The sequence below is a fragment of the Diuraphis noxia genome, unplaced genomic scaffold (assembly GCF_037042655.1).
Source record: "Diuraphis noxia isolate RWA-SAM2 unplaced genomic scaffold, SU_Dnox_SAM2 contig0002, whole genome shotgun sequence".
NCBI classification, from domain to species: Eukaryota; Metazoa; Arthropoda; class Insecta; order Hemiptera; family Aphididae; genus Diuraphis; species Diuraphis noxia.
The window spans coordinates 39947502-39967625 of record NW_028301712.1 but is presented as its reverse complement, the minus strand read 5'-3'; the positions used below and the strand labels follow the sequence as shown (position 1 = coordinate 39967625).

The 20124-nt window shown below is 26.0% G+C and overlaps 1 protein-coding gene across 1 annotated transcript in view; it reads right to left on the bottom strand.

Annotated features, from left to right (window-relative positions):
- The window catches only part of LOC107164945 (myocyte-specific enhancer factor 2-like), an 87546-nt gene extending 68850 nt beyond the window's left edge, over positions 1 to 18696 (bottom strand). The window contains exons 1-2 of the mRNA XM_089220366.1: positions 18161 to 18696; positions 1563 to 1597 (exon numbers count right to left, since the gene is read on the bottom strand). The gene's annotated coding sequence lies outside the window, so the exon portion shown is untranslated. The remainder of the gene's footprint in view (positions 1 to 1562; positions 1598 to 18160) is intronic.
- Positions 18697 to 20124: the final 1428 nt, after the last annotated feature.

The following is a 20124-nucleotide window of genomic DNA, read 5'->3' as shown; positions in this document are numbered from 1 at the left end:
AACATTGCAGGATCACTAGTGCTGGCAAGACATTTTAATATTTGGAGGAATATAGCCATAAGGAGAGAATTTTAGTCTAAAAAAATATTTGAAGGAAATCAGACCCAGTCATATTATTATACTCGTAATTAGAATTCAATAATCATTATTGAAAATATTTATCGTTAAGTTCGATTATTAAATATTAAACCGTATTCAATTCAAAAGTTATGACGCGATAAAACTTCAAGACGATTTTTTTTTTTTATTAGTTAAAATGGAAATAGTAACTAATTTGATCATAAACTTACATTATAATTAAATTACATGGCTTGAGATTTTAATTTTTAGCTACAATAGAATAGATTTAATTCAAATAAATTATATTTTGTTTTTAAGTATAAATTGAATTATTTAGTAGGAAGCTATGGTTTTAACTATTTTATTGTACTATAAAATTATTTTTAAAAAGTCGATCATGCCAATAAGTGTAAGTAATAGTGTAAGTATAAGCTTATGCTTTGGCGAGCATATAGAAGCTGAAATTCAGTAATATATATACAAATGACAAGGAACAAAACAATCTACATATTAGTATAGATACAATATTAAAAATAACCTTCATAAAATTTAATTTGTACCCGGTAGGTACAATTATAAAATTTTAATATCATAGAAAATTCGTAAAAAATCTTCCAAAGATATCAAATATACCACCTAAATATTATAATTATAATTATATTATATACCCTACAAATCTATATCAATTAATTTATAAGTAAAACAGGAATTCTTAAATTGCTTATGAATACAAAATGATTTTTCAATACACACAAGACACAATACATAAATACACAAATATTTTAGGTTAATACTTCAGATTTCTACTATAGCTACTTCTAGATGCTATTATACTAGCCACTAGGTGTAGGTACTAAACTACTGCAATACTATAATACTACTTCCAAACACATTCACCAACAATCCACGTAATTGATTATCGTCTAAATAAATCCTTGAACTGACTTTGCATGGGAATCGATCCGTTAATACATTAAAACATTACAATGGTCATTACTATCGTATATACTTTCAAGGCAATATAATCAGCGACTCAGAGTAAATTAATACTGAAATTATGAGAGCGAGAAGGAAGAATTTTAATTTTAAAATGTGTCTAATACTTTTAATAATGCAATAATCGTCTCAAGTCCATATTCGCGTCTACAATACTAATTGATCAATTAACCAATATTGTTCTAATTAAGCATAAGTCATATTAGTATTATACCTAATAGTCGGTTTTTACAAGGTCCGTGGATTAATATTATGACTCTGGTAATAGTGGTAATATACTATAGCTACTGCCAGCTTCTAACTAGCAATGTAAAAATAAAAAAATAAAAAAAAATTTTATAAGCCTTAATCTTCCTTAATCTATAGATGTGTAACAGATTTTACTATTATTAAGTGATTTTAGATTTTCATGTGAAATTTATACCTTATGTTAATAATCTATTTTTTAAGCAAATAACAATGAATAATATATTGTTAAGTATATCAGTATACGAATAAAGACTTACCACATTGTATTGATACTTCATATTTCTATTTATACCTAAAAAATGTAAAATAACAAAGATTAAAAATAAATAAGTAATAATAGTGGTTAAATACTGTATTTCATTCATTTAAAAACAATTGATAAATTATTTTATACAAACATGATTCCATATTTCATATGGAGCTTGATAAATAATATGAATATGAATCTTAATAGCACTAGTATATACACTATATACACTTTAAAGTTTACAATAAAGTGTACTCAGCAGTATATCTATTATAGTGTATATAGCTAGGTGCTCTATAAAGTATAAAATACTAAAAATTATAATCACTTTTTTAATTAGCTTATATATTTAATAAATATATAATTAATTACTTAATTAGATATACCACTAAAGTGTTATGTTGTATATTAGTAAGAATAGGTACTTTTAAAGTTAGTTTTAAAAGGATTCCTTTTTTCCAAAGTGAAAAGTTGCTACCCCATAGGACTTTAAATTTATTTCTTGATACCTTTTATACTGCAGGGCGTAACAGAAAGATCTGACAAATGAAATAACTTTTGATCTACACTAGTTCTACAATTACAGTATATATATATATATATTTTAATACCAAAAATAAATAATTACAATTTTATTAAAAGTATTTAAATAAATTCAAAATAGCCAATTTATAATATTATAATTTAGACACATTTTGATGATGAAAACGTTTATTTAATTTTAATAATTTTTTTTTAAAATTTTTTTAAATGACAATATTATTTTGGTGTAAATTAGTTTTAAATGTAAAAACTTTTTTACGAAATATTCTTTTTTAGAATTTTCTGTTAAATTATATTTCTTCAATTTTTAACCATATAATTTCCATAATTTTTGTCTTACCAGTATTATTTTTTTTATGGTGTCTTTCTATTACTCCGTGTATGCATGATTTTAAATACGAAGCGGATATCTTTGTTTGTTTTGCAACGAAACAGACATTTATTCGTTAAAATCTTTTTCTAGAGATGAAAAATATTTCACAAGTTTTATGCAAAACCCTCTTTAATCTTTATTAATCAGTTTTATGAACAATAATTGTAGAGAATTAGCTGCTATTACAAATGACCACATAAGTATAAAAAGCGGGTAAGTCGTGGATGTCGCTCTGCTGTACAGTAGGTTACTGTAATGGATGGGATTAAATTTGAATGCAATGATAGGTATCATTGGTATACCAAAAACGATTCTGAACGGAGATGATTTGTCAATCTAGGATATATTATATTTAAATATTGTCATATATTCTATTTTGAAACAAATATGTTATTTTTCAATTAAGACGCATTTTGCATATGGCATGGTTAATCAATTAGTGTAGTTATCATGTTGTTATCATAATTCATAATACCTTATATTATCATAGATATACGAATACCTGGTTTGAGGATAAATCGTTATCATTACGCGATTTCATAAAAATTTAAAACTCAAACGCTCAAAACATTTTTCCTATAACGACGCTTCAAGTTTTCTCTATAGCTATTTGAAGCAAAACTTTTGGAAAACTTGGTGTTAAATTTTATAACCTTAAATATAAATACAAACAATATTATGAATTTTGAACTACAAAATAATTTACAAATATTCATGGTTTTGACGAATTATTGTCAATATTTGAAATTCAAATGCTAATAAAAATTTAATTTGAATTTCCGGTGGACATTTTTTTTGTGATAAAGATTGACAAATTTGTAAGGAATCTTGTATTAAATTTTCAAATCTTAGATTTAAAAAGAAAATTTTTTATGAATTTCTAGCTTATAATTATTTGCGAATTTTCGTGATTTTTACGTATGTTGTCAAAATTTAAATTTAAATGCTTGTAAAAAAAAATGTGACTATACATTTCTTGTATTTTTCAACTGCTATTATAAAAATATTTTAGGAGCCTTGTATTAAATTTTCAAATCTTAGGTATAAAAGTAAATTTTTTTATGAATTTCTAGAATAAAATAATTTACGAATTTTCGTAATTTTTACATATGTTGTCAAAATTAAAATTTGAATGCATGTAAAAAAAAATTTGGCTATATATTTCTTTTATTTTTCAACTGCTATTGCAAAACTATATTATGAACCTTATATTCAAATCTTAGAATTAAAAAGACAATTTTTTATGAATTTCGATCTAAGATAATTTGAAAATTGCCGTAATTTTTACGTATTAAGTCAATATTTAAACTTCAAATGCTAATAAAAAAAAATTGTGCCTATGTATTCTTATAATTTTTAAATCACTATAAGAATAACTTATGAGGAACTTTGTATTAAATTTTCAAGTATTTTGATAGGGCCAAAACATTTTTATCGACACTTCAAAAAAAAATTTTCAGACAAATTGAAAATTTCAGTCGTCTACAAATATCTCAAAAAAGTCAAAATATTTTGAAAATTAATCATGTAAAGAAAATGCCAATCTAAATAACTGACAAAATTTTCAAGTATCTACGACTTATAATTTTTGAATAATAACAAATGTTTAAAATCGTTTGAGTATAAATCGTTATCGTTACGCTATTTCGTAAAATTTAAAATTCAAACGCACTTAAAATTTTTCCTATAATGATGCTTCGAGTTTTCTCTATAGCTACTTGAAGGAAAACTTATGGAAAACTTAGTTTTGTATTTTTAATCCTTAGTTATAAACGAAAAAAATGTTATGATTTTTCAACTTCAAAATTACTTGCAAATTTTCGCGTATTCGACAGATTTCGTAAAATTTTGAACTGTAAACGCTTATTAAAAAAAATTGTGACTTACGATTTTTAATTTTTTTTAGCTACAATAAGAACAACTTATAAGGAACCTTGTATTAAATTTTCAAATTTTTTTGGTCGTCCAGCATTTTTTTACCGTCACTTCAAAAAAAAAATTCTCAAAAAATAGAAAATTTTAGTGGTCTATAAATAACTCAAAAAAAGTCGAAAATTTTTGAAAATTAAACCGTATCTATATACCACTAACATTAACATGTGGTGAAAATTTCAAGTATTTACAGTGATTAGTTTTTAAATTAAAACCATATAAAAATATCGATTTGGTCGAAAACTGGTTTGCGTAAAAATTCCCGTTTTTCTGTCATTTTTTTTTTTGTTTTTCTCGATTTTTTTGAAAAATGTTTACTTTTGACCTCTATAGTGCACCAAGGATCTTCAATTTTACATCAGAAACCACCCCCAAAGTTTGAAATCGAAGCATTATTTCGACTAGTTATGCTGTACACAGACACAAAAAAAAACATAAAAAAAAAGAACACACATCATTGTAAAATCAATACATTCATCACTTCGTTCAGAATCTAAAATAGCTAGAATGATATTTTTCTTGATCAGTATACTCTCATAGGTATTAACAAAGTATGTGATAATATAATAATTGTATTGAAACATATTAATCACAATATTTAAAATAAAATAGTTTTATTACTTATAAATTTAACCTAACGAGTTTCAAGGGTAAAACAACTACAACGTATATAGGCAAACACTTAGACACTAATTATCAACATTTTAATATGATGTATAATGTATTCATAACATTTGTAAAATTAAATGAATAGGTTATTCTATTAAACATACGGCAATAGGTTTACCTGCAGTATGCTGCTAAAATAATTTAAAATGAAGAAAATCTTATACATATTTAAAAAGACGCTATTAAAATTATTAATATTAGATTTAATGATGTTCAATTGTAATTCCATGAAACGCTTGAAAAAATCCATTTTAAATTGTTTACAAGTGAAACAGAGTTTAAGTCAGTGTGAACATTTAATATTGTATTGTAGAATATTCATTAATTACGATATTGATAATTTTATTAAATATTAATGATGGCAATCTATTAAAAGTTAATTCTAATTTTTGGATAAAAAAAATGTTATATTATAAACTTAAATGCAACATTTAGTATTTATAACAATACTAAATAGAGAATTTAAAATTGTATAATCAAAATTACCAATTTCCACCATATTATGTATTGCAAAATGATCCTCAGTAGACGTCAGTCAAATGTTTTCAATTTAATTCACTCTACAGTCTATATTATACTTATAATATCTTCAAAATACCTACTCAATATTCAAGTGTTATTGCGTATTAATTAAATAATAAATCTTAAGTCAGATAATATTGTTACCAAAACAAGCTTACAGTCAAATGTCCAACTCAAATTGACTTACTAGATAATATGGAACTATACATATATTATTGTTATTGTTATAAAGATAAGAATGCTCATATTTTAAATATATCTTTTATATTTATACGGGTAAATAGACAATTATTTATTTCATACATTATTATGTTAAAATATATATATATTAGCTTATAATACCAGTATTTAAATTTTGCACTGTTATGAACTAAATATAATTTTTTTGAATGTTTGTGTGTGTTATTAATAAGTATTATTTTATCAAAGTATAGGTACTATTGTCTGTCATATAATATAACTATATCGTATTAAGGTGTATATTATACTTTTTACTTATGCACGACATCTATACATATTATGTCTTTGTATTGTGAATCACGGCACCACAGTATATTTGGACACTTAAATACTAAACATTTTATGAGAAGCTTCTGTTGATATCACTTTTGAATATGTATTTAATACTTAATAATAACAGATTTTGTCATTCAATTTGAATCATTAAACTATTTTGTTTTTAGTTGTTAATGTATTACGTACATTACAATACAATATATTGTGTAATTTAAACGTACTGTAGCATGCTATTTGGTTGTTATACAATTAATATATTATTAATAAATTATTAAATTTAATAATAATCTAATGATAAAATGATATGTAGAGAATGCTGCTTACTTTATGCATTATTAAAATATTATTATTATTATTATTTTTTTTTAATAGTTCTGATTCGTATTTAACTATACAAAAATAAGCCGATGTTTTTAAATAGGTATTTATTTAAATTATTTTAATTAGTATTAGTGGTAGCTGGTAGACTAGAACGACTAGGTAGTGGATAATAAGCTAAATAATAAATATGGTTATTACTAAACAGTAACCAAAATTGTTATTTTCATATTTTAAACTTTATTAACTAATTCAGTATTTTTCGTTTTAAGCTATATGATTAATGGATTATTAGGCTTCATTTTCAAACCAATTTAACAGTAAATAAAGTAAGTAAACTATAATATTGTATACATAACTACGTCCTGTATATTGTATATTAATAACCATATAGATGATTAAAAATTAACATAATAAAATATAAAAAGCAGGTAAGTAGATCTGCTGTGCAGTAGTGGGTTATTTTAATGGATGGTATTAAACTTGAATTCAATCCTAAAATAACATTGTATACGAAAAAAGATTCTGAGCGGAGACGGTTTACAAGTCTAGTATATTTTATACGAAGTATATTAATTATATTGATATTATTAAAAAAAAAAAAAAAATGTAGGTACCTATAAAATAAATTCCAAATTAATCAAATCAAAATCATTTTGTACCCTACTCACTCATATCATTTTTAGTAAATACAATTTATTATTATAAAGTATTAATATAAGTCATTAACTATTAATATTATAATATGGAATATACCAAGAAATTTCAAGTACCGACGAATAATATTTTTAACAACTGCAGAATTTGGAAATTTTCAATTAAACTTTTTTTATCATATATGACGTATATAATCATTTAAAGTTTAAATTTTGACAAAATATATTTAATTGAAAATTTACAAATTCTTTAGTTGTTAAATATATATATACACACACACACACACACACACACATATATGTATATATATATATATATATCTAACGTTTAAATTGTATAGCTGAGGATTGAAAATTTAAAACAAGGTTCCACGTAAGTATTTAATTCTGTAACAATAAAATCAAAAAACTATACATGCACAGTTTTTTTAAGTTTAAATTTGGATGAAATTACATATTAAATGATCTTGAATAATAATTTAGGTTATATTGTTGTAATTTTGAGGAGGAATTTTAAAATTCCAAAAAGTTCTCAGAAACACCGAGAAACACAAACAATTTTACGAAAAACGGGAAGTTTTACGCAATATAAATTTTTGAGAAAATCGATTTTAGATATTGTTGTAACTTTAGAACAAATAACCGTAAACACATACAATTTTCAGTGAATGTTTATACTGTATATATTTTCTATACATGATAAAATGTTCAAATCTTCAGGAAGTTATTTATAGACATTTCAAATTTTTGAACTTTTTTATAAATTACAATAATATTTTATATGTTGGGTAAAAAAGCTTCAAAGTGAAATGCAAGGGTCCTTATATATTGTCACAACGGTAGTTAAAAAAAAATTAAAATTACATAGTCACCATTTTTTTTACTAAGCATTGAAAGTAATTCGAATTTTGATTAAATACGTATTAACCACGAAAATTAGCAACTTATTTTGAGTTAAAAATTCATAAAAATTTATCTTTTTAAATCTAAGATTTGAAAATTCAATACAAGATTTTTCATGAGTTTGTCTATTTTTATCAAATACTAGCTGAAACCGTGCACTACGTAGTCCGTTAAAAATCCTACCTCTTATATGTCTCAAACTGTCTATTAAATTCGTTTGATCGTTTCTGTGATTAAGCTAGCAGTATATTTTTATATAGATAAATAAAGGTTAAAATATACTAAGTAATAACCTTACAATGATATACAGTTTAATTTATCATTATGTAATTTTATTCGTTTTATCGATAAAAGTCTGACAATTCAAATATTCGATTGAATGATATTTAGGGTCTATAACTTTTTAACTTCTGCCCATAGGTTTCTAGTTGTATACCAAATTTCATCGCAAATAGGTTCAGCCGTTTAGGAATGCACAATAAGGACAAACAGACAGATATACATTTTTATATATATTTCTAAAGCTCGCATTACCATTTTCTTTCGTGCTTGAGGCGTACAACTATCGATCAGCGGTTGATCTTTTTTTTGGAAACATAACTGTTTAGAAATGGCGTTATTATATAACAAAATTATAAAAAACACATTTAACAGATAGAATTTTTTACGGACTTCGAGTCTACGAAGAACACAGTTAACAATAATTCAGGGATATATGTTATAATAATAAGAAGCAACCATTTATATATAAACAAAAATACCATTCGTAAATTTCAAAATGTCTGTTTGGCCATCTCCCGAGATTGGGCCTATCACTTTTTAACTTATCTATCTTCTGCCCATATGTCTGTGTGTCTGTTTGTCCTTTATGCATTCCTAAACGGCTGGACCGATTGTAACGAAATTTGGTACAGAGATGTCTAATATATCTCTGTACCAAATTTCGTCACAATCGGTCCAGCCGTTTAGGAATGCATAAAAGACAAACGGACACACAGACAGACAAACAGAAATCCATTTATATATATATAGAAAAAAGTCTACCGGAAAGTCAAATTAAATTTTTGTCAACATTTGAATTACAACATTGGAACTCAATTTCTCTTGTACCGATATTCTTTTCTTTTTTTTGTTATTCAACAAAGAATAACTGAAAAAACTTAAAATTTTCACCAAATGTTTGTTTTATAAATTTCAGAACTTGATAAAATTTTCAAAAATTTTCAAAATATTTCATCAATTTTTAAGTTATTCATAGACATTTGAAATCTTCCATTTTTGATTTGTTTTTATTCTATAAATGTCGATAGAGTTTTATACATTGGGTCATAAAACTTTAAAATTGAATACAAGGTTCAACAAATTCTTTAGTAGTTAAAAGCTTATAAAATTCTAACTTGCATAGCTAAGGATTGAAAATTTAAAACAAGGTTCCACGTAAGTTATTCATTTTGCTGCAATAAAATCTAAAAAGTAAAAACTATACAAACACAGTGTTTTTTTATAATTATTTTCAAATTTGAATGAAATTAGACATTAAATGATCACGAATAACAATTTTAGTTATATTGATGTAATTTTAAAAATATTATTCGTGGGTATACTTAAATTTCTAGAGTATATTTTTATTTTAATATCAATAGTTACTGTCGTTAATGACTTATATTAATACATAACAGGCAATTATAAATATCTTCCTCACAGGTGCGAAACATGCAACCGTGAACTCAACTCAGTATTATCCACATATTCCTAGAATGCTCCATTTACCATAACGCCAGAACAAAAGCAAACATAAACACCATCTCACTCAAAGACGCACTCGGACCAGGACTAGTAAAAACCATAACAAATTTCATCAAGTTGGCCAATCTCACAACGAACATAAAGACAACCGATCAACGACGCCACATTATATAACAATGAATATGTAAATTATAATTTTCAATTTTCAATGTAAAAAAATCAAATTTCTTTTAACTAACTTTTAACTAACCACTTACAAATTGCCTTAAATAAATAAAAAAATAAATATCTACCTATAATAGTCAATGACTAAAGGCTAATAAAAAAAAAAAAATAAAAATAAAAATAAATAAATAAATATCTATTAGGAATGACTGAGTGAGTCAGGTAAATAATGAATCTGATTTGATTAATTCGAAATTTATTTTATAGGTAACTACATTTTTTTTTTTTTTTTTTTTTTGAAAAAATAATATAATAATTAATATGGTATAACATATCCTGGAGGCTAGACTGACAAACTGTCTCCACTCAGAATCGCTTTTTGTATACAATGATATTATATCATTCAATTCAGACTTAATACCATCCATTGATCCATTACAGTAACCCAATTGTAAACCTACTGTAAAGCAGAGCGACATCCACTTATCAACTTTTTTTTATCTCGGGTGTTTTTGAAAACTACAGGAAAATTAAAAATTTAACCTCTACAATGAGCCAACTAGATCACTTTCCGATTGGAAAAGCTACTGAAGTTGAAAACCGAAACCGAAGCATTATTTCGACAACTTAACCTTTACATAAACACAAAATAAAACACATACACAACATTGTAAAATCAATAAATACATCACTCCGCTCAGAATCTAAAATAATGGAAAATGGTTCAATTTAATTGGAGAAGAACTTTATATTTTTTTATTAATAATTATTAACAATTATAATTAATAATATATTTTAAAAATGTCTACAAATATTTACAATAAAGAATTTTTTCAATTTTTAGTGATTTCAAAGCTCTATGTTGTTTGAGTTAATTTTATACAAATGGAAGTTTCGGTTTTTATATTATGTTATATTTATTAATACATTAATTATGGTAAGTATGAAATTGTAAGTCTTTTGTTAAAGTAGGTATTTTTGTTTTTTATGAATTTTGAGAAAATTTTAAAAACATAAAAAATTTTTAATTGTAAAAAAACACATCTTGGTATAAAACCAATCAGCACAACATTCACTTAAGTGATTTATGTTATCAACATTGTATAAAATGTTAATTTATAACATACATAAGCAACTATATTTATACCTACATATTATTTTCATTCAATTAGGAACATATAGGTTTGTATAACTTTTGAAGAAATATTCAAATAATAGGTACATCAAGGGGTGAGCTACAATAATATACAAATAATAAACTCACGTTCAAACAATGTGTGATTATAAGCAACTGGCAACATTTGTACTTCGCACTACCTTTCACTAGGATATGAACCAAACACTAATTAATTCTTATCAATGTTCATTTATGCTGATGAAGTTATATTACTACATATTATAAAATTAAAAACCGCATTCGAAACAACAATATTTTGAATAAAAGTCTATAATTTTCAATCTTCCATTGCATTTCAATGCAGTTTAACTAATATACATTAAATAACTATAGATTAACATGTATTAAGCTAACATAAATAGGCTTGCCAATCGTTTGTAACTATTACGATAAAACTAAAACAACGGGGAGATTCCAAAATGTTTCTAATAACATGACCTATTGACCACGTGTTTCCAAAGGTTATTTTAAAATGGCGTACTATATCTTACTTTCGTCTTATATCAGATTCCATTGGTAAAAACAACATTCTATAGTGTACTTTCAACATAGATAATATATCAATAAAAAATAAAAATATTTAATTGAAAATGTTAGCTTTAGCTATATAAATTTAATATTTTATAAATTTTTAAAATTAATTGTGGTTTTGTCAAAATTTGAACTTAAAATTATTAATAAAAAAAGTGGGCAAGTGGATATCCCTCAGCTGTAGAGTAGAGATGGAGAGTAGGTCATCATAATATATGCATTAAATTTGAATGCAATGATAGGTATCATAGTATACGAAAAACGATTCTGAACGGAGACGGTTTATTTGACAAGGATATATTATAGATTATTATTATTTATTAAAATATTTGACTTTCCGGTGGACATTTTTTTTTTTTTTTTTTTTTTTTGATAAAGGTAGACAAACTTATAAGGAATATTGAATTAAAGTTTCAAATTTTAGATATAAAAGGAAAATTTTTTATGAATTTCTAGGATAAAATAATTTACGAATTTTCGTGATTTTTACGTATGTTGTCAAAATTCAAACTTTGAATGCTAATAAAAAAAAAATGTAGCTATATATTTCTTTTATTTTTCAATTGCTATTGTAAAAATATGTTACGAGCCTTGTATTTAATTTTCAAATCTTAGATCTAAAAAGAAAAACTTTTATGAATTTCTATCTAAGATAATTTTCACGTATTTAATAAAAATTTAAACTTTAAATGCTTATAAAAAAAAAAATTGTGATTATATATTTCTTTAATTTTATTAGGTACACTTCAGTGGCGGTTTTTTTTTACATTATTTATCAATGTAAAATTTATCTTAATATATTAAGGTATACCTATTACCTAGATAATAATTTATTGTATTTTATTAAAATTGATATTTTGAACCACCTCTCCCCATGAAGTTAGATCAAAACCACCACTGGTACACTTTAAAACCATGTTATCAAATACTTTGATTTTTAAACCATTTGGAATTATTCTATAATGATACTTACTATATTGTTTATTTTGTTAATTTACTGCTATAACTATACGTAAAGTGTAACTAATAGTATCAGGACCTCTTGTTGCATGCTTCTGTATCACTTCATATCTTCCACCCTGAAGCAACCTTACAAATAATTCCGGTATTATTTAGCAATTTCTTTTCTTTCTTCTCGAGTAAATATTAAAATAATAAAATAAGTATAATATAGGTGCATACATTTAGAACAGACAGTAATTCACAGAAATAATGTATACCTAAACAATTTCGTAATAAAAATTTTATTTTATACAAAATTTACTTTTGTCGTATCCCGCAAGTCTAAATAGTCTGTTTATATTGAATATATTTTTAATATATCATACTGAATTGTTATTGACTAATCAATAATATTATTTTATTTTAAAGCATAGGTACCTATGCGCAATCGAAGATAAATATCAAGTTTCATACTTACTTTTTTTTCTAAGTCCATTATTTATTTTAGATAGAGAAAAGGAGTGTTCTAAAGGTTTCTCAAGTAGACATGTCACCTATCAATATATAGTAAATAGATATGATACTATTTATGTCTTGTATTGGTAATAAATACCAATACGCAATACTATATATATTTTAATAAGTTTTCAAAAGTCTTGTAGGCTTTTCGTATGATCCAGACAGGCCAACTGTTCTTAATTGTTTATTATGCTTACTCAAGCAGTTTAAATCGATAATATGTCAGCCTGTATAATGAAACTCATGTAAGGCAAGAAGAGTATGTTATAAGTTATAGGGTTATAGTTATTAAAATCACTGAACATTTTATTGACCTAAAATTATGTTTCATATAACACTAGGAAGCTGCATTCAAAATTTTATTTTGCTTATTTTATTATAACTGCATATTAAAGTGTAATGGAATGTATTAGAAAAATTAAGAAATTTTTTTAATTTTTTCTATAGATAATCTCGAATAAATTTGGGCAAATAAAAATTAATTTAATTTAAGTTTTTAATAAAAACGCTTGTATATAATTTTGAATCTCACGAAATGAATTACGAAATTGTACCCGGTGAATGACAGAACTGCGATAACACCTGGTTAAGAAATTAACTATTGTTGTCTGTCATAATACGATGTAGAGGTGAAGAAAATAATTAATTTTTTATAAATTAAAAAAAAAACAATCAATTTAATCAACATATCTAAAATACCTTTGTTCTAATAAATATAATTTATTATATATTTATCACAGAAAAAATGTATATTTGTATTTAGTATTATAATGGTTTCTACAACTATATTTCCGGGTTAATATTAGGGACAACATTTTTATTTAGTTGCATTTTCAAGTAAATATTTAGTTATAATAAATATGTCATAATGTCGTTATGACATATTTTAATTGTTACTCTAATATATTTCCAATAATGAACAACATTACTATACTTTTACTATACTTTAACTATACTTTTTTTAGCATTCTCAAGTGCATATTTCTTGATATAAAATAACAACAAGTGAATACATTTGCATTAATGCACACATATAATTTGATGTTATTAGGAACTAGAAGTCCTCAGCCCTAGTAAAAAGATATGTTATTTTTGAATTTAACAAAATAATGAATTAATTATATTGATCAATCTTAAAATGTATAAAATATTATAGTAATTTTATTTATACAGCATTTAAACTGAAAGACTATATATGTATAGTTGAAAACAGAATTTTAAGCATATCGACACTGAATTTCATTTGTGATTTGTTTATAGTTAAAATTATAATAATAAACATTACTTACAATTTATTGTTGTTATCTTTGTAGTTATATAGTGTACTCCAAATATAAATGCATAATCAATATTTACAAATTAACTTAAGTTACATTAAAAATACATTTTTTTAAATTAAACAAAAATACAAATTGGCCCCGGGATAATGTATGTAATGCTAACGGTCCACGAGTGACGAATACTTTTAAGGCGGAGTCACTGGTTATGATATTAAGTCGCGCAAAAAAATCAGTATACGCCGGCCGACTATATGCAATTTGCATACAAGAGAAGACCGGATCAACCGGTTCAATTGCGTGCATGAGGGGCTATCAAGAACATTTATACACCCCGAAGCAAACATCTTTCCCTAGTGTTGGTTAGTATAGGTAGGTGAAAAAAAAAGATTATATCACAGTCCGGACAAATTCTTGCTGTATCCGTGTAAAGTAACCCGAGGTGTCTAAATAACATGATTAATTAGTCGAAGTTTCTTTAACATCAGATTTTATTGTATTAAGTATCTTAGTGTTCAGATTCTTTACAAGAACAATAATGCTATGAACTATAATAAAGACCATAAAATGGTGGAATATGTTAACTTTAGTGATAATATATAAATATATTATGAATATGATGGTAAAAATGAAATACACAATAACGTGTTATTAAGTTATAAGCACTCATCTCAAAAAGTACTGACGTTTTTGAAAACAAATTATACGTTTTTTTAAGGATTTTACATTTTCTATTGAAACATACTTTTTTTCTGATTTTATGTTTAATAGTTAGTTAAAACATTATTATAATATACTTATTACTTATATTCAAATAACATTAAATATTAGGAACAAATTATAATTTCAAGTTTTTAAACATTTTGGACGTTATATTGTGCAGTTCATTAACTTATTAATATTATTATTATCGATATGCAGTATAATAGCTAGAAACATGCAAACAAAAAAAAGATAAATTTCATTTATCACTAATTAGCAATCGTAATATATTATAAAAACATTATTATTCATTTAAATATAATATATAATATTATTTTTATTTTTTACTTATCTGATATGAAAAAAAAATAATAATCGGCACGTTTCACTTCATTTTGCGATAAAAGATTTTGATGCAGTAGGATGAATGGATTCATTTTTCTGAGTTATTAACTGATTTTAAAATAAATAATTTTTGTTGAAGACTATAAATTGTAAATCGTACCACGAACAATTATATAATTATAATTGGTATTTAAATTTGAAAATTCGTATAATTTTGGCACCTAGAAACTAAATCACTGAAACTGAAAGTCTCATCTAAAATAAGTATATTTTGATTAGAAACATTCAATTATTGACTAGATCTTATATAAGTTAGAATACTTTTACAAGTCACTAATTTATATTTACCTAACTATTTAGCGTTGAAAATAAAATACATAGGATGTAGAGCGATATCATCGTAATAATTATGTATAATGAGTGGTGTTATGAATGGGTGAAGGCCGAAGGGTCCAGGGGACTTAAGCTCTCCATGAGCGAGATTTTATGTAGATATATACTATTTAGTATTTTAAGAATTAAGTAGGTATTAACTTAATGTTGGCGGATGTTACATAATCGTGAACAAATAACAATTGAACAATCACATTTAACACTTAACTTAAATGATACATTTTCATATCTCAAATTAATCATTTTTTTAAACAACAAAGATAACAACATTAAAAAAAAAGACGACTTACACTTTACTATACTTTAGCACTTATAATACACACAGGCTTAGGTCTAACACAATGTATTATATATAATCTTAGCACACAGGTATCTCTTTAATGTGTTCGCTCTATGACCAAAAATAGACTCGATGGGTAAACATTTACTAGTATAAATTTAAAAAAAAAATTATTGAAAATTAAATAATTATAGTATAATCTTTTATCATATCAAAATTAGTATAAAATATGTTTGAAAGCTAGGGGCTATTAATAGTTTTAATCATTGTACAAAACAATATAAATATCAGTTATCACTCAACAGTATGAATCTTCTTCTTCTTCTAGTCTTCATAACTCTCCAAGAGTTTTAGCTGCCATCACTAAATCATCCCTCTTATCAATTATCAGCCATAACTTATCTCATATATATAATATATATATATTTCAAAATTATGAGTCTATGTACGTAAATTAACAGTGACAAATTCGCGTACCTACATTTAGATACTTAAATGGAAAATTTAATATTTATCCACTTTCTAGGTTAACTAGACAAAGAAAACTATTTATTATATAAGCTTTAATATATTTATTTATAAACTTCTTATATTACGCTTTTCTCTCTCTATACATATAAACGTTAAAACTGTATGTGTATTCAATTACTATTTACTATACACAAAAATAACGTAATAATAATAATAATAATAATATACTATATTTCTATACAATACAATAAAGGAAATCACAATTTTGAAATACAATAATATTTAACTATAGCTTGTAATAGTAGAAGTATATTTAGATATTTGATATATTTTAAAGGACCAAAAGAGAACAAAATGTAATTTATCAAAATAATACAACATTCGAAAATTGAAAAATTGTCTTTTCGAGTATCAAATATGCTGAATTTCAAATCGATTAATGCGTGACTTGAAACTTCCGAGCACTCGTCTTGGCTCATTCTAACCAAAAGATGTAGCGATCACAAAAAAAAAATCGTTAAGATTAAATCAATAGGTACATTCATTGTTGATTGTTACTTGTTACTTTGAATCTAAAAATGAATTCAATAAAAAATTACTGTCAAACTGTTAGACTGAAATTACGACCAAAATATATCAGGAATAATTGAAAATAATATTAAATAAAATTCTGATACTTGAAAGCTGAGTGGAAAGGAAAATGTTTTTATGTTATACGCACGAACTACGAATGTGTTGAAAAAATTTAGACCTTATAGTTTTACCTTATCGTTTTTTTGAATGCAATTATTTCGCAAAAAAATTGTATAGTTTAAGTATTGTAAATGATATTTTTGAAATTATATAGATCTTGGTGGAAATTGCTCCACTTAGAATTGATTTTCACATGTAATCATTACTATTTATTGCTGTTTATTTTGTATTTATTTTATTTAATACTGTTTAAAAGGGGTACTAAATACTATATGTTTCTGTATAAATACCAGTTTCAGTATGATGTAAGTAAATTTTTTAGATTCTGTAAAACTTAAACTTTCTATTCCATTTGAACTTATTAAAGTATGATCTGTTATTGATAATGAACTGTGAATCTATTAAAAATAACTGTTGTTAAATTACACCTAGCTGAAGGTTGTAAAACGAAATTTTTTGCTGCATACTTAAATTTTTAAATTATAATATTAATATTGTTATTTTTATGTTTGATAACGAAAGAGTCGTTTTTAAAAAATAATCTTATCTTTTCCGCAGGCAAATAGAACATAAGGCGTTTGAGAACTATGCAAGTTTATAGGACTTAGATTAGTTAGATTTTGGTCAAAACGAATAACGATACTAAACTACTGTCTTAAAACAACATTAATGAGAGCACGTCCAATGTTATGCGAACACAAATATATAAACTACAACAGAATGCAGACCTAATTTTGATGTAACAAACCAATCGTGAATAGTTGAAAAAAAGTAAACTGATAAGTCTTATCAGTCGATTAGTCTAATCGAGTTGTAAAAATGGTATGTGCTCGGTGATCACCGCTTTTATCAGTCCCGGCGATTACGACCCACAAACAACTTACAATAACAAAAAAAACAACTAAATTAAAAAAAAATGCGTGTATGTGACTTACTCGATTTAATTACTACTGTAGTTCTACCATCTGCTGGTGTTTTTTCCGTTTCATTCGTATAACTGTATTAACCGTAATCCGTATTGACGACGCAACGAGTGACCGACGAACGGCGATGAGAAAACTACGTGGATTTCACACTCGCGAATCTCGCGCGCGTTCAAGATGATCAACAGGTGTTTTATTAGGCGGAGTCGTCTCGTTATCACACTATTAAAAGCGACATCGCCGGTACGCAGCAGCTAGACAAAACTATTTTTTTTTATCCGGGCGCGGTACGGCGGACGTTAAACTATAGGGCGCCAGGCCAAAGGGCCCAAGGCAACGGACAAAATTGAGTTGGAAATGGATGGAAAAACATAAAATGAGATTTTTTCTGTAAATATTTTCACGGGTGTGTGACCGTTTGTTAGTGCGCGTGCGTGTGTCTGTTTTTAAATGTGCACGGGCGAGACACGGCGTACGCACACGGTACAAAACTCAAACAAGTAACAACACAACTGGTTACGACGTGAGTGATGTCACTATGACATCATGTCCGTGTAAACGCTTAACCTTAACCACTCTGCGCGAGCCGGTGACCTTGAACGGACGTATTAAAACCACCGGCAGACCGCCGCTCCGACATCCCGCCTATCGGCTAAGATTAAGCGGAAAAAAATAACACTTGTTTGTTATTTTATCTTGCCCCCTCCAACAGCGGAACGAGTTGTTGTAGTGGTTCGTCCGTCGACTCGGTAGCCGCTCGCGCGCATAATAATAATATTATATTGTTTATATATATACAATATATATGTACATACCTCTCACGTAGGTATGTTATTAATAAATAATAATAATAAATCTGGTAAGCACCAATCAACCACGTCTGATCGCCGACAAGTCCGACTCCGAGATTTTCTGCCTTGATTATTATTATTAGTTATTACCATTATATTCTTGTTTACAACTTACTGTCATTAGACTCCAGAGAGTGCCCTGCCGGCCACCGCCCATTTACCGATTGACGATTTGAATTATTATTATTTCGATACCCTTTGTTATCAGCAGCAATGAGAGGTCCCGTCACGGCATCCACGGTTGAATCCGTAGTTGTGTACTACATACTTACCTATGGCTTGTAGATAGAAGCCTATCTTTCCATCTACAGTCAGCCGTGGACCATGTTAGTTTATGGATCCGTCCCGTAAAAAGTTTATTATCTGTGTAGTAAAAATAATTAATCTGTTATCAGTACTTACTTGATGTTGCGAACGGTTTTACCACAAAACCACTGATAACGGTTTATCACGCCGCCTCTTGGCCATAGATAATAAAGATAATTCCACGGTTTAAGATATACAGGTTAGCTATCGGCTATCTAAATTGTATTGATAGCTGCGGTCAGAACTCGTCACGGGTTTAGCGCATAATTTCACCACATCTGTAGAGCGCTAGTAGTAAGTAGGGTCATATAGCATGTTAGGGAACTCAGAACTACCTATATTATTATTCGATAATTCAATATTGTGATTGTGATTTTCTATTTCTTTTCTAATTTCTGATTGAGATTTGCGAATTATTGCGATTGCCTTTAAGTAATTATTATGCTCCCTTGATGCAGAATATTCTAATTTTATTTTGCATTTTTAGCTGTAGATACAACTTTTAAATTATTTAGGTCATTTTTCAACATTTTTAAGTCATTTTTTTTATATTTTATGTCATTTTTTGTAGTTTATGTACAATGTGGGGGCATTTTTCTCAAATTTTAGGTTTGAAAGAAAATTTGTATAACATTAAAAAAAAAATAATTTTAATATTATTATTGTGGGGGTTTTTGGTGTTATACATTCTTCAGGGACGGCGCCAAGGGGTGGCGAGGGGGGGCGATTGCCCACCCAGGATAAGTTCTCGCCCTGCTCTCGCCCCCCCAGATATTTTAACTCTTATTAACTGGTGTGTGACCATGGAGCACTAGACAA